General features: G+C 35.4%; 1 long non-coding RNA gene across 1 annotated transcript; it reads right to left on the bottom strand.

The window, feature by feature from the left end:
- Window positions 1-4,527: 4,527 nt before the first annotated feature.
- LOC137820798 (uncharacterized) lies at window positions 4,528-13,126 on the bottom strand. Its single transcript, XR_016517352.1, has 4 exons — window positions 5,822-13,126; window positions 5,598-5,722; window positions 5,137-5,279; window positions 4,528-4,855 (listed from the first exon to the last, which is right to left on the bottom strand). It is a non-coding gene; the product is annotated as an uncharacterized LOC137820798 (long non-coding RNA).
- Window positions 13,127-14,871: the final 1,745 nt, after the last annotated feature.

The raw sequence follows: 14,871 nt of genomic DNA, 5'->3' as shown, positions 1-14,871 counted from the left end.
TTATTATATTTTTCAAAATATCATACAGAGAATCAATATAGCCACAGTTAATAATAAAAATAAGGGTTAAATGTATATTTAAATATATTTTAAATTCATACATTTTAAACGGGTCTATTTCCTTTAAAAATTAATTTAGTTTTCAAACTTTTAAAAGTATATCGATTTAATCTTTTTATCTTTCTATCAACTTTTTTAACTATAAAAATGTCATTAAATGTTAAATGTTAGAATAGAAAAGACTAATTTTATATATTATGTAAATTTAATTTTTCTATCAACTCTGAATATAAAAAAATAGTTACTAAATATCAAATTTAAGTATATAAAAAATTAAAAAAACACATTTTTTTTCAAAGTTGTAGATATGAATTCATTAAGTATAAGGATAGGAGATAAGTTTACAAAAAAATTGTCAAAACAATATTTCTCTATAATTAACCGATGCAGTTTTAAACTTTCTGCGAAAACACACTATCCCTAGTGATTGAGATGCATTACTATCAAAAAGAAAAATTTTAATGTAAAGTTTCATCTCTGTGTTTTTGGTCCTCATAAAAGGAATCTCTTATCTAAGTAATAAACCTAGTATTGCTTGCATAGCCCTCAAAGGAGGAATCTCAAATTATGAATACTAAAGTCGTGCCATGACTAGTTGAAACTAACTCTGAAATCCTCTATTTTAAACACAACTTACCATGTATACACTACACAATTTACCCATTTTAATATTTTTTAAAATTTGCTCATTTAATTTCCAATTGAAATTACACCAGAATGGTTAAAAAGCCAAACATTCAACCTTGCAATAATAAATTAGCCAACATTAAACTTCAGCTTAATGCAGTACGGTATGAATTAAATAAACCAAAAGAGAGAAAAAGAAAGATTTTAGAATGGGTGCTAATGCCAGATAACTATTCAACTTAAAGACTGCTAATTCGGCACCTCTATAACTTTTTTATTTTAAAAATATTTTTTTCTAATATTTGGCACCTCTATAATTCAGAAGTTTTTTTTTATATATTAGTTTTTGAATTATATAATCTAAAGTTTTTTTTTTTCAGATGTGTGATTAGCTTTCGGATTACCTAATCTGGAAGTCTTCTCTGGATATGAGATTAACTTCCGGATTATATAACTCAAAAAGGACTTTTGGATTTTATAAATCTAAAAAACACTTCCGAATTTAAAAACATACTCCGAATTATGTATGATGATGACAAAAAGGATAAAACGGTATTTTAAAATTTAGTATGGGAATTACACGTAGAAAGAAGTCGTCCAACTTAAAAAATGAGGTATGGCAACAAGCCACTGCATTCCAGAAATACATGAAAACAATCTGCCCAAACATTAATATACACGAAAGAATCCCTAAAGACGTTGTGTCTAAATTTCCAGCTCAAAACACCGGGGTGTCAATGCGGGTCACATAGGTCCGCCTCGCACTTGACTTGCAAAAAGTGGATCGAGTTGGCCCGCTCCGTATAAAATTTGCGAGTTGATTTTTTAGTCCGTCTCGCATAAAATCTACGAGTTAATTTTTGTAACCCGTCCTGCATAAAGGTTGGCTTGCGAGAGAAATATTTTTTTTTAAAAAGAATTTTAGATAAAAAAATTTGAATTTTTATTATTTAGATGCATTAGGTAAATGATCTCATAATATTATTTTCACGAGACATGCATAGTTAAGATGTTATTAAAATTTTCGGAATGTGAAATATGAGGCTACATGAAGAAAATATGGAGGTGCAATTTTTTTTTTTTTTTTTACATTTTAAAGTTATGCGGATCAACCCGTCCCGCACTTGGCCTGCACGGGCTGCGGGTTATGCGGGACGGACCCAAGCGGGCCAGCGGGTTGAAATAAGCAATCTGTTCCGCATTTTTTTAAGCGGGTCACAGTCCACCCCACTTTGTCACCCCTAACCATTGCTACAGTGCAATAAGTAATATATCCTGGATTATTTCTTCTTGCACCTTAACAAATTTCTTCCTGCACCCTATCATTTTTGAAGAAGACTGTTTTACCCGTTTTAAAAATAACTTCTAGATTGCTTTTTTTGAAATATTTTCCATAACAAATTTTATTAATTCTGGATTTACCAATCCAAAAATCAGAAAAATGTATTCCAGAAAAAAATTTCAGAATGATTTTTTGTTTTTTAAATTTTCTATTCTGGAAACACTTTTTGCTTACAGAATACTTATTCCAGAAACATTTTTTGTTTGCGGAACTCCTATTATGGAATCACATAAAATTGTGAAAGGGTAATTTTGGTATTTTAATAATGTAGGGGTGTAGGAAGAAAAATGTAGGGGTACAGGAAGAAACTCCCTATATCCTGTAGGTATTATGCCATATTATTAGGACAGCTTCTTCATGCACCTCCATGATTTCTTCGAGCACCTCTATAAACTTTTAAAATACCAAAATTGTCCTTTAGTAAAAAGGATAAAAATAAAGTATAGTTTTACATTTTGTCGTGCTTGTTGTGGTGGTGGGGTGTAGTGTCACGGTTGTGGTGCTTGAGCTCGTGATTGAGGTGGTGCATTATGTTGGTAGTTGCGTTGCGGTGGTGGTGGTAACTATAGTGGTGTCGGAAGTGGTTTGCTCATCATTCTCCTCTTTCTTTGATAAGTTATCGTGCCCTTAAATACTCATTTCCAGATTATGTAATCAGCTCCATCAACGGATCACGCAATCCGGTGCCAAGAACAACAATGTTCCATATTAGATAATTTGTATGTATACCGGATCTGGTACGTGCAATACTCACACAAAAACCAAAACCAAAGCTACAAATTCATTCCAAATTACGCAATGCGAAACTTAATTAGATAAACCTATCAGATTACGTAATCCAGAATGTTGAAAACATAACACCTACCGGATTACATAATTTGGAACCTAACTTAAAACTTACCGGATTACGTAATCTGGTGCCTATTTGTGTGAATGGTTATCGGACTACATTGTGCCTTCCGTCCCATTTCACTTCAAAATTAAAACCAATGAAATTACTAACTTGTAAATTCTGTAAATGAAGAAGGCAGTGGAAAAGGAGAGCTTTAGAAGGAATGAAAGCTTTGAGATATGGAGAACTTGGAGAGAATGAGAAAGCTTGAAGGAGGTGAAGGAGGCGGCAGATGGATGGGGTGTGCAGCGCTGGAGTGAAGGAGAAAGGGAGAGAATGTCAAAGTAGGTTAAATTAAATTAGGTTAAAGTTATATTTTATTTTTTTAAATATTTTTTATTGAAGGGTATAATAATAAATGTGCTTTTAGTATGAGGTGTGAGAAGAAGCCATGGAGGTGCAGGAAGAAGCTATCTATTACTAGCTTGCTTCTTTACCAAAAAGAATCAGGCAAATGCTTCCTGCACCCAACACTTTTGAACCTGCACCCAACATAATTTCAAAAATTCCGAAAATACCCTTTATTCTGAAATTAAAAATCCAGAATTGAAAATAATGCATTCCGGAAAAATAAATCTTGAAGAAATTTTTGTGTTTTGGATATAAAAATCCAGAAAAAGAAAATCAAAATCCCATTCCAGATAAAAAAATTCGGAACTGAAAATAATACATTCTGAAAAAAATTATTCGGAAGAGATTATTGTGTTTCGAAAAAGGGGGTCCGGAATATAATTTTATATGTACCCTATTTTTTTAAGGGTATTTTCGGTTTTTCCCCTGTGATTGGGTGCAGTGATATGGTGTAGGAAGGAATTGCCAAAGAATCAGGAAATCCTACTTCATCATTGTTGGGCTTGCCAAGTAGTGGATGTGGAAGGGAATGACATGAAAAACTTGACATAAGATTGCTTCTTCCTACACCTCCATCACTACTTCTTCAGCCACCCCAATACTAAAACCGATTTTACTAATATACTCTTCCATAAAAAATATTAAAAAATTAAAATCTAACCTAATTTTTACTTTAATTTAATTTCTAACATTTTGCACTCACATTCATTCACAGCTTCACTCCCAGCGGCACCCACCTCCCCTCCAAAGTTGTTCTTCAAATTTCTCTTCCAAACATTGTCCTCCATTATTCATTACAGTTGTCCTTTTCATCCACTACAAGGTTAGTAGTTTTGATGGTTTGAATTTTTAAGCCTTTTTAATTTTTGGTGAAAGTGTTTCAAATGGGATAATGTAATCCAGTATTTTTTTTTTTAATTAGGTTTCGGATTACATAATCTAGTAGTTTTAGTTTGTTAAATAGGTTCCAGATTACGTAATCTAAAAGTGATAATCTTTAAATTTTGAATTATGTATTCCGATAGATTTATTTTTTTAATTAAGTTTCAGATTATATAATATGATATTATTAGTTGTTAAATAGATTCTGGATTACATAATCCAATAAATTTGTCTAACTAGAATTACATAATTTAGAAATAGTAATTTTTTAGATCAAACATTGCTTTTATTTTTATCTTTTAACTGATGGGTAATTTTGAGAGTTTTAAAATTTATTGTGGAGGTGGCTGAAAAAGTAATGGAGGTGCAAGAAGAAACCGTCTAGACATAAACATCAATCTCCATAACTCCTTTTCTCCCAAGAAAATGGCACACTTTTGCTATACAACATTGATCCTACATTTGACTAATTCCTCCATGCTATTTAGTTAATTTTCTATCGATAAAATTAGCTAGTTACCGGACAAAATTCTGTCAATATACATATTGATAAGATGACCAAATCAATACTAAATAATTCATGAGCCTTGGGGCTTCAGAAAATATACACTCCTCACAAACCCTTTCCCAATTTCCCTCACTGCTTTTAACACCTTCCAAGGATTATAATCTTCATCAACTACTTCCTCGTGCTTCCGCTTCTATAAAGAAAGGAAAAATGGTGATCAGAAGATCTATTAGTTGACATTTGTAAAGAATTCATATTATACTTCACAAAAAACCCACTAATATAAACGCAAATTGTTTACCTTGGAAGGATATGATTCCCCCCATGTTAGGCCAATAATATCCCCTCCCAGATAATCATGACATACTTTGAATGAGGCTGAGAACTCAAAAATGATATGTATCTAATTAGCAAAGAGGATATTGTGCTAAGGTTACCCACATATTCAACATCAAATCACTTCCATATACTTGCCTTTAAATCTCTGATTAAGCACTTTGATGGATCAAAATCTACCAGCAACTTATTTTTAAGTTCGTCTGGCCTGCCCTTCAAATCTTTAGGCAACAAAAAGGGTTGAAAACACTTGCTGGCTCGTCCTTCTGCAACATGTATTCCTGCCAACAAAGCAATTGAGAATACCATTTGATTAATTAAGCATAACTTGTGAAAGGGAAACGAATAATGTATAGATGTAAAAGATCAAGCTATCGATAAGTACTATTCTTTAACATATTAATTCCTTAGTCTAATGAGTTTGACCCCATGTCGTCCTGCATTATAAATGTATGTTTCATACATAGTACAACATTTTATGTGATATCATCACACTTGACCCACACGATAAAAAACGTTAACTGTGAAATCATGTAGTATCTACCTTGCTACACCTATAACTACCAAATAATTTAAGAACTGTATAACAGGTAAACTACCAGCTACTAATTGTGCCATGATTAATTTCTGAAGGAGGGAAGAGAAGCCTTTGGCGATACGGGCGATTGTCCTTGTGGAGAATAGTTACTGCATCATAATTGTTTAAAGGAGTCCTGAAAAGGCACTGCAGCAAGAATGAAAATACTCAACAATGTCTCCCGAAATATCTCTTCTACAACTAGAAGTTGAAACAAGAAAATAGCTGAAAATTTGATCCACTCACCTCCCATCTATATGGTGATGGGTTTCACTTCATGATCGGTTGTTCTTATTGGAGTTTTGAAAAAGGTGGCGGAAGCAATGGATGTAATGGATCAAGAAAAGCTTATATAGAGCTATGGGTTCCTTGTAGGTGCATGAAAGGTATGGAGAGTGATTGGTTGAGCCATATCACTTGGAGAAAGATGAAGGTGAATATCAAAGTGTCTAACCTAGAGAGACTAGACAAGGGAATAGAAGCTAGCAATATTTGACAGCATTTTACTCATAAAATTGATCTTACAAAACATGAGTCAAAACATCATATTTATAGGAGATAGTGCCTTGGAGAACAAAGAGCAAAGGTAGGATGATAAATACACAAAAGAAGGGTTGCTAGGGTATTGACTAAAGTCAATGCCACACCCTAGGAGCAAAGTTCTAGAAACTAGGTTAACTTCTTACCCTAAAAGACTCTACTCAAGCTACAATGATAAGCACACCTCCCCTATTATGCTAAAGAAACCCTATTTTACTGAAATTACAAATAAAGAAACTAGTTTCCATGACTTGGGTTTTACTTCTTGTGGTCCTCTTTGAACATATAAAGAAAAGTTTCTCTACCATCAATAACAAAGTCCCAATCTTCTTGAATCCTCTTTGCCATGGACCTAGTTGTTGGGCCGACCTAAGCTTGGACCTCAAATCACATGCTTTTGCCTCTTCATCTTCACTACCTGCAAAAGGTGTTAGATCCATAACATTGAAGGTAGTATGTACTCCATATTCTTCTGGCAGGTCAATTTGATATGCATTATTATTAATTCTTTTGAGAACTTGGAAAAGACGATCACCTCGAAGACTAAGTTTAGACTTCCTCTGATTAGGGAATCTATCTTTTCTAAGGTGAAGCCAAACCTAGTCTCCCTCCTCAAAAATCATCTCTCTCTTCCCCTTATTGCTATGTTTCACATATTTCTCTGTTTGTTGTTGTATTTTGTTTTTAATCCTCTCATGCATTTTATTTACAAATTCAGCCTTTGTTACTCTTTCTTTATGCACAAAATCTTGTGGATTAGGTCGAGGTAACAAATCCAAAGGAGTAAGAGGATTGAACTCGTATACAATCTCAAATGGAGAAATGTTAGTAGTTTTATGAACTACTATATTATATGCAAACTCAATTGAGAAAAGTACTCATCCTAAGATTTGTGGTTTCCCTACATGATTGACCTAAGCATAGTGGAAAGAGATCTATTTACAACTTCAGTTTGTCCATCCGTTTGAGGATGATAATCAAAATCTCTGTGTCTTAGGAAGTCCTAATATGAAATCCATGCTTATATCTTCCCAAGGAGCACTTGCAAAAGGTAAAGGAGTGTAAAGTCCGTGAGGCATTGTTTTAGATTTAGTTTTTAAACATGAAATGCATCTATGACAATGTCTTTGGACATCTTTCCTCATGTGTGGCCAAAAGAAAGAATTTTCTTTTTAAAAGTTAGAGAGTTATATCAACTCCAAAATGACCCATGAGTCCTCCTTCATGTGTTTCTTTTACAAGGAGTTTTCTATGTGTTCCTTGGGGTATGCAAAGTTTTCCTTCTTTAAATAAGTACCCCTCATAAACATAAAAACCTCCTTGTGCTCTATCTTGGCACTCAGCAAAAGTGGGTGCAAAATCATGATCTTCTTTATAAAGTTTAGGTATTTTTCAAATCCAAGAATTTGGGCTCCAAGTTCAAAAAAGAGGGCATGTCTCATTGATAGAGCATCTACCACAATATTTATATTGCCCTTCTTGTATTTGATTACATATGAAAATTGCTCAAGAAATTTCATCCACTTTGCATGTCTTTTATTCAACTTGTGTTGACCCTTCAAATATTTCAAAGACTCGTGATCACTACGTATGACAAATTCTTTTGAGACTAGATAGTGTTTCCAAGTCTACAGGGCCCTCACAAGTGCATAGAGCTCTTTGTCATAGGTGGGATAGTGGAGGGCGACACCATGAAGTTTTTCACTAAAATATGCAATTGGGTGCCCACCTTGCAACAGCACAACACCTATTCCTACTCCCGATGCATCACACTCTAGCTCAAAAGTTTTTGAAAAGTTTGGTAAAGCTAGAATGGATGCATTAGTGAGTTGAGCTTTCAACCTTTGAAGGCTTGCTCAGGCTTCTCTGTCCAACAAAATGGAGTGTCTTTCTTCACTAACTCATTGAGTGATGAAGCTAAACTTGAGAAGTTAAGAACAAATTTCCTATAGAAACTTGCTAGACCATGAAAGCATCTAACATCTTCTACTTTTTGTGGGGTTGACCATTCTTGGATGACTTTGATTTTCTCGGGGTCAACATGTAGCCCTTTTTTGTTTACTATAAAACCTAAAAACACTACACTATCTACACAAAAAATGCACTTATCTATATTAGCAAACAAACTATTTTTCCTAAGCACTAAAAGAACCTCCCTAAGGTGACTTGGGTGGGACTCTGGGCTTTGACTATATACTAATCATGGTTGTCAAACTCGCGAGTCAACGTAGACTCGTGGGAGCTCCGTAGACTCGACTCGTAGTGATGGAGATCAAGCCCAAGAGGATATGGAGGCCAATCAACAAGATCAAGAGGAGGTGGAGGCACAAATAGAAGACGCCCATGGAGGTCAAAGTCCACCTCAAAGGATTACAAGAAGCATGTTCAAAGCTTTGGGAGCTAGAGGACATTTATTTTCTCTTTTTGTAATTTCTTTAGTTGAAGGTGCTTAGAGGGAAACATTAGAAACCTCTTTTGTTTTAGCATCTTTTAGTCTTTAGTTAGGAGTCTTAGGGGGGGGGGGGGGGGGGTGTTAGTAGATAGGTGTAGGAGTAGAAAAGGAGGTGCCAAAGTGAAGGAAGAGGTCACACCTTCCTCATGCTTTGTTTTAGGCGCAAATTCTAGAAGCTTTTTGGGAGGGAGTTTTTGAATTTGTGTAGCTCATAGTTCAGCACCTTAGGCTATAAATAGAGGTGCTCTCTTTGTATTTTTCAGATTGGAATTAATCTAAGAAAACTCTACTCAAATTTTGAGTGAACTTTGGAGAGCTTTTGGAGCCTTCTTCTCTAGTCTTATCTTGATGGATCATTGGAGTCCTCAAGTGGCGGCATCACTCTCATCTAGGAGCATTCCACACTTCTAGTGGCGAGATCATCCAACATTCTTCCATCTTCATGAGCACTCTCTTCTCCTTCCTTCCTTCTCTTTCAATTGTTCATGTTGTCTTGTGTTCTTGAGTTGTTTGGTTCGGGTTTTCTATTTTTTTTCCAGCACCTATGTTCTGTTCTTGTCTTTTAATTACACTTTTGTTCGGTTCATATGTTTGCTAATTCAATTCTGTTCAGTCCTTTCAATTTTACCTCTCTTTGTTGATTCAATTTGACAATATGTGGAGCATCCAAATGAGTTTGGGATTTGGTACTAGTTTTTGGTGAGTTCTTGTCTTAGAACAATGATCCAACTCTAAGAAAAGTGCCTCTATAATGTCCAGCTCAAGGTGATTCTTAAGAATGTCAAGAATCATTCTCTATATGGCTAGTGGAATCACATCATGTGGTATCATGAGTCTTAGGTTCATTCTTGTTTAATTGTTGAGTTGTGTGCACTTTATTTCAAGAGCTCTTTAATTTCTTGCAATTTATGTTTCTGTTTTAGAATTTTACTTGAGTATTCTTGCTGTTTTTCTTTTACACCAAGTGCTTGTGAAAAGGTTTATGGCACTCATTCTTCTTATGAGTATGGTTGCTCTTTTGGAATGACATTATCCTTCCTAGAGTTTACCTTAAGCTTCCTTTCACTTGTTGTTAAAATTTGTGATGTGTCTTTTAATTTTGTAATCATGTCAAGTTTTGTCTTAGTCATGTTATTCCATAATTGTCATTACTTCTAGTAGTACTTTTCTTGTTTTGATTGTTTCTTGCTTTAGTGTCTATTATTTTCTGAATTGATATTGATCCTTTGTGCATTTTTCTTTTTAGAATTGAGTTCATACTTGTATTCTAGACCTATACAAGTTCCAATACATCATTTTCTATTATGTCTTTGCTAGTTCATAATCCTGTTTTTTATTCCTATTTGGATTCCTCTGTTTCTGAAAAAAGTGCTTACTGTTTTTCCTTATTGCAATTGATTTACTCACTGGAAAATTCTGAAATTCTGAATTTGTGATATTCAAAGTGTTAGAAAAGAATATAAAAAAGAATCATTCAAAAATTCAAAGTACACAAAAAATGATAAATAAAATAAAAAAAGTGTACAATTCTGCCGAAAAGAATACGGTAATCTGACAGCGATTTTAAAAATTTTATCTCAATTAATTGGCTTACTTTTTTTAATTGATTCTAGTGCCATTATTGAGTTAACATCTTGAAGTTTCTGTGGTTTAATTTTCATAATCCAGTTCGCTCTACATCATTCCAGTTAAATCAGTGAATATCAAGCACAATTTGCTTTTTAAAAAAAAAAATTTCCAGTAGCTAATTTTTTGTTTTCTTCATCTACTCTAGAGCTTTTCCTTAAGTATTCTTTTGTGTGCCTACTTTTCTCATTGAGTTCTTTATTTTCTTGATTGTCTTTCATTCTTACTCTTTGAGTTTGTCTTACATATAGTATTCCTTTTGCAATTACCTTTCCTTGCTTATACCTTTTCTTGTTTGTCTTTATTGTTTCATTGGTTTTGTGGTGGTTGCTTTTGAGATTGGTGTGCTTGCTTTGACATCTTTCATTTGAGGATTCCAAGGCCTCAAGATCAGATTGGTGCAAGAACATTATTTCTTTGAGAGTGACCTCTTTTTCTACCTCATTTCACTTCGGCAGTTTCAATTGCCAAGCTCACTGTTTTTGCTAATTTTTTAACTTGTTTGTTGTTTTGTGTGTTTGCTGTTTTTAATTCCAAATGGCTGGATTTTCAAGTGATGCATCCTACAAGCAGAATTCTCCTTCCAAAGCTTCAATTCTTGGTGAATTACATGAAGCTCAAAGAACAATTAGACGGTTGGAGGAGAAATTGCAAAAGATGGAGGTCCAACAAGCTAGACCATCTCCTTCTATCCATGATGGACATCATTCTCATAGACCATCTTCAAGAGCTTCTTGAAATGATGTTGGCCGTGAAGATGAGCATAGGAGAAGGAGACCTCCACCCCAAGTCCATGGACAAAGACATCATCACCAAGGGGAAAGAATTCACTACGGCAATGGCTTCTATCATGATGCAAAGTCCAAGCTTCCTTCGGTCAAGCTACCTTGTTTTAATGGTTCTAGTGATCCAAATGTATATTTAGATTGGGAGGCTAAGTGTGATCAAATTTTTGAGATCCATGAGATCCAAGATGAGCATAAGCTCAAGCTAGCCACCCTAGAGTTTAGTGATTATGCCATGAAATGGTGGCATGGAATTGTAAAGGACATTATCTATCACAAGGGTCCTCCTGTGGACTCTTGGAACTCTTTAAAGGATCATATGCGCGCTAGGTTTGTGCCCCCACATTTTAGGAAAGACCTCATGTTGAGACTCCAACGGTTTCAACAAGGCACGCTAAATGTGGATGAATATTATAAGGAGCTTGAGACGCTTGTGCTTAAAATTGAATTAGAAGAAAGTGAAGAAGCCATGGTTGCTAGGTTTGTAAGTGGTCTTAGGAAGGATATTCAAGACATTGTTGAGTTACAAGAGTATACATCATTGGGCTCTTTAGTTCATCTTGCAATGAAGGTGGAAGCCCAACTTGCTAAGAAAAACTCTTTTAAAAATGCTTCCAATGATGGATACTACACCAAGTCTTGGAGAAACAAAACTTCTTTTTCTAAACATCCTTCCAAAGATTCTTCTTTCAAACCCAAGGAATCTAAGCCATCTACTTCTAGGCCTAAATCTCCCACTAGAACGTCTAATACTAAATGCTTTAAATGTATGGGTTATGGTCATATTGCTGCAAATTGTCCTTCCAAACGAAGTATGTACATGCATGAGGGCATTGTAGTTAGTGAGCATGATTCGGATTCTCCTAAGCATTCATTGCATTCTCATGCATCTAGTGAGGAAGAGAGTGAATGTCCACTTGAAGGGGACTTGTTAGTTGTGAGAAGACTTCTTGGACAAGTTTCACAACCTTTTGATGAAAGTCAAAGGGAAAATATTTTCCATACAAGATGTCTTATTCAAAACAACATTTGTTCCTTGATAGTGGATGGGGGTAGTTGTGCAAATGTGGCTAGTACAAGAGTAGTAGATAAGCTTGGATTGCCTACTATCTCTCATACAAAGCCCTACAAATTACAATGGCTTAGTGAAGTAGGAGAAATAATTGTTAATAAACAAGTCCTCATCCATTTCTCCATTGGAAAATACAAAGATGAGGTATTATGTGATGTTGTGCCCATGGAAGCCACTCATGTTCTTTTGGGAAGGCCTTGGCAATTTGATAGAAAAGTTTTACATGATGGCTTTACCAACAAACTATCTTTTGAATTCCATGGTCACAAGGTTACTTTAAAATCTCTCTCTCCAAGAGAAGTTCATGAGGACCAAGTTATTATGAAGAAAAAGAGGGAGAGTGAAAAAGATAAAAAAGATAAAAAAGATAAGAGTTCTAAGCCTACACTCCTTATGTCTAGGCGTGACATTGAAAGGGAAATAGTGGCTCATCATCCTCTTTTCTTAGCCATCCCTAGAACTCTTAGAGTAGAATCACTTGTTGATAGTCCTCATTGCTTGGAAAATTTGGTAGAAGAGTTCCAAGATGTGTTTCAAGATCCTCCAAATGGACTTCCACCTTTGAGAGGGATTGAGCACCAAATTGATTTGATATCGGGCTCTTCTTTACCAAACCGTCTAGCATATAGGACCAATCCAAGTGAAACCAAGGAAATTCGCCAACAAGTTGAGGCTTTGATTGAGAAAGGGTGGGTGCAAGATAGCATGAGTCCTTGTGCTATGCCTATCATCTTAGTGCCAAAAAAGGATGGCACATGGCGAATGTGTTCGGATTGTAGGGCCATAAATAACATAACCATTAAGTATAGGCATCCCATACCTAGACTAGATGATTTGTTGGATGAATTACATGGTTCTAAAAATTTTTCAAAGATTGATCTTAAAAGCGGCTACAATCAAATCCGTATCAAACCGGGTGATGAATGGAAGACGGCTTTTAAGACCAACTTTGGTTTATATGAGTGGTTAGTTATGCCTTTTGGTTTAACTAATGCACCAAGTACCTTCATGCGCCTCATGCATCATGTTCTTAGACCTTTCATTGGTAAGTTTGTTGTGGTTTACTTAGATGACATTCTCATTTATAGCTTATCTTTGAATGACCATAGGTTGCATGTTAGGCAAGTTTTAGAAACCCTTAGGAAGGAACATTTGTATGCTAACCTTGCTAAATGTATGTTTGCTCTTGATCATATAGAATTCCTAGGGTTTGTGGTGAGTTGTAAAGGGGTCCATGTGGACAAAACAAAGGTAGTGGCCATTCAAAATTGGCCTACACCGAAATCTTTGAATGAGGTCCGAAGTTTTCATGGACTTGCTTCTTTCTATAGAAGATTTGTCCCAAACTTTGGTACCATTGCCGCACCACTCAATGACATAGTGAAAAAGGATGTGGTCTTTCATTGGGGAGAAGCACAACAAAATGCTTTTGACACTTTGAAAGAAAAATTGACTAATGTTCCCATCTTGGCCCTTCCTAATTTCACTAAGACATTTGAGATTGAGTGTGATGCTTCAAGCATAGGTATTGGGGCTGTTCTCCTTCAAGAGGGCCACCCCATAGCCTATTTTAGTGAGAAATTGAAGGGAAGTCATCTCAACTATTCCACCTATGATAAGGAATTATATGCACTTGTTAGGGCTTTGTTTACTTGGCAACACTATCTTTTTCCCCAAGAGTTTGTGATACATAGTGATCATGAATCTCTTAAATATTTGAAAAGCCAAAGCAAACTTAACAAGAGGCATGCTAAGTGGGTGGAATTCATTGAGCAATTTCCTTATGTGATCAAACACAAGCAAGGCAAAATAAATATTGTGGCGGATGCTCTTTCTAGAAGATACACCTTGCTAAATCTTTTAACCTCTCAATATCTTGGTTTTGATCACATTAAGGAACTTTATCATGATGACCTTGATTTTTCTTTCCTCTATCAAGAGTGTCTTAAGGGAGGACACAAAGACTTTTTTATTCAAGATGGCTTTCTTTTTAAGGGAAAACGTCTTTGTGTTCCCCAATGCTCTATTAGATTATCTCTTGTTAGAGAAGCTCATGAGGGGGGTTTAATGGGACATTTTGGGGTTGCTAAAACTTAGGATGTGTTGCATGAACATTTCTTTTGGCCTCATATGCATAAACATGTTCATAGTTTGTGTGATAAATGCATAGCTTGCCACAAAGCTAAGTCTAAGATACATCCCCATGGTCTATATACTCCTCTTCCTATCCCTTTAATGCCTTGGGTAGATATATCTATGGATTTCATCTTAGTCTTACCCAAGACATCAAAGGGAAAGGACTCAATTTTTGTGGTAGTGGATCGTTTTTCAAAGATGGCTCACTTTATTCCTTGCCACAAAGTGGATGATGCATGCCACATTGCAAACCTCTTCTTCCAAGAAGTGGTTCGCTTACATGGGATTCCTAGGTCTATAGTGTCCGATAGAGATCCTAAATTCTTGAGTCACTTTTGGAAGACCTTGTGGGGCAAGCTTGGGACTAAGCTTTTATTTTCTACCACTTGCCACCCACAAACTGATGGTCAAACCGAGGTGGTGAATAGAACTTTAGGACAAATATTGAGATGTTTTATTTCGGGGAATCCTAGAGTGTGGGAGAATTTACTACCCCATGTTGAGTTTGCATATAATCGTGTAGTAAATTCTACCACCTCCCATTCTCCTTTTGAGGTGGTCTATGGGTTTAATCCCCTAACACCTCTTGATCTTCTTCCTATTCCCCTTCTTGGAGATGTCTTGTGCAAAGATGGAGATGAAAAAGCTTCTTTTGTGAAAACTTTGCATAAAGACATCAAGAAGA

This window comes from Phaseolus vulgaris, chromosome 11, assembly GCF_051622355.1.
Source record: "Phaseolus vulgaris cultivar YP4 chromosome 11, ASM5162235v1, whole genome shotgun sequence".
Classification (NCBI taxonomy): Eukaryota; Viridiplantae; Streptophyta; class Magnoliopsida; order Fabales; family Fabaceae; genus Phaseolus; species Phaseolus vulgaris.
The sequence above is the reverse complement of the archived record's forward strand: the minus strand, read 5'-3'. Positions and strand labels throughout refer to the sequence as shown.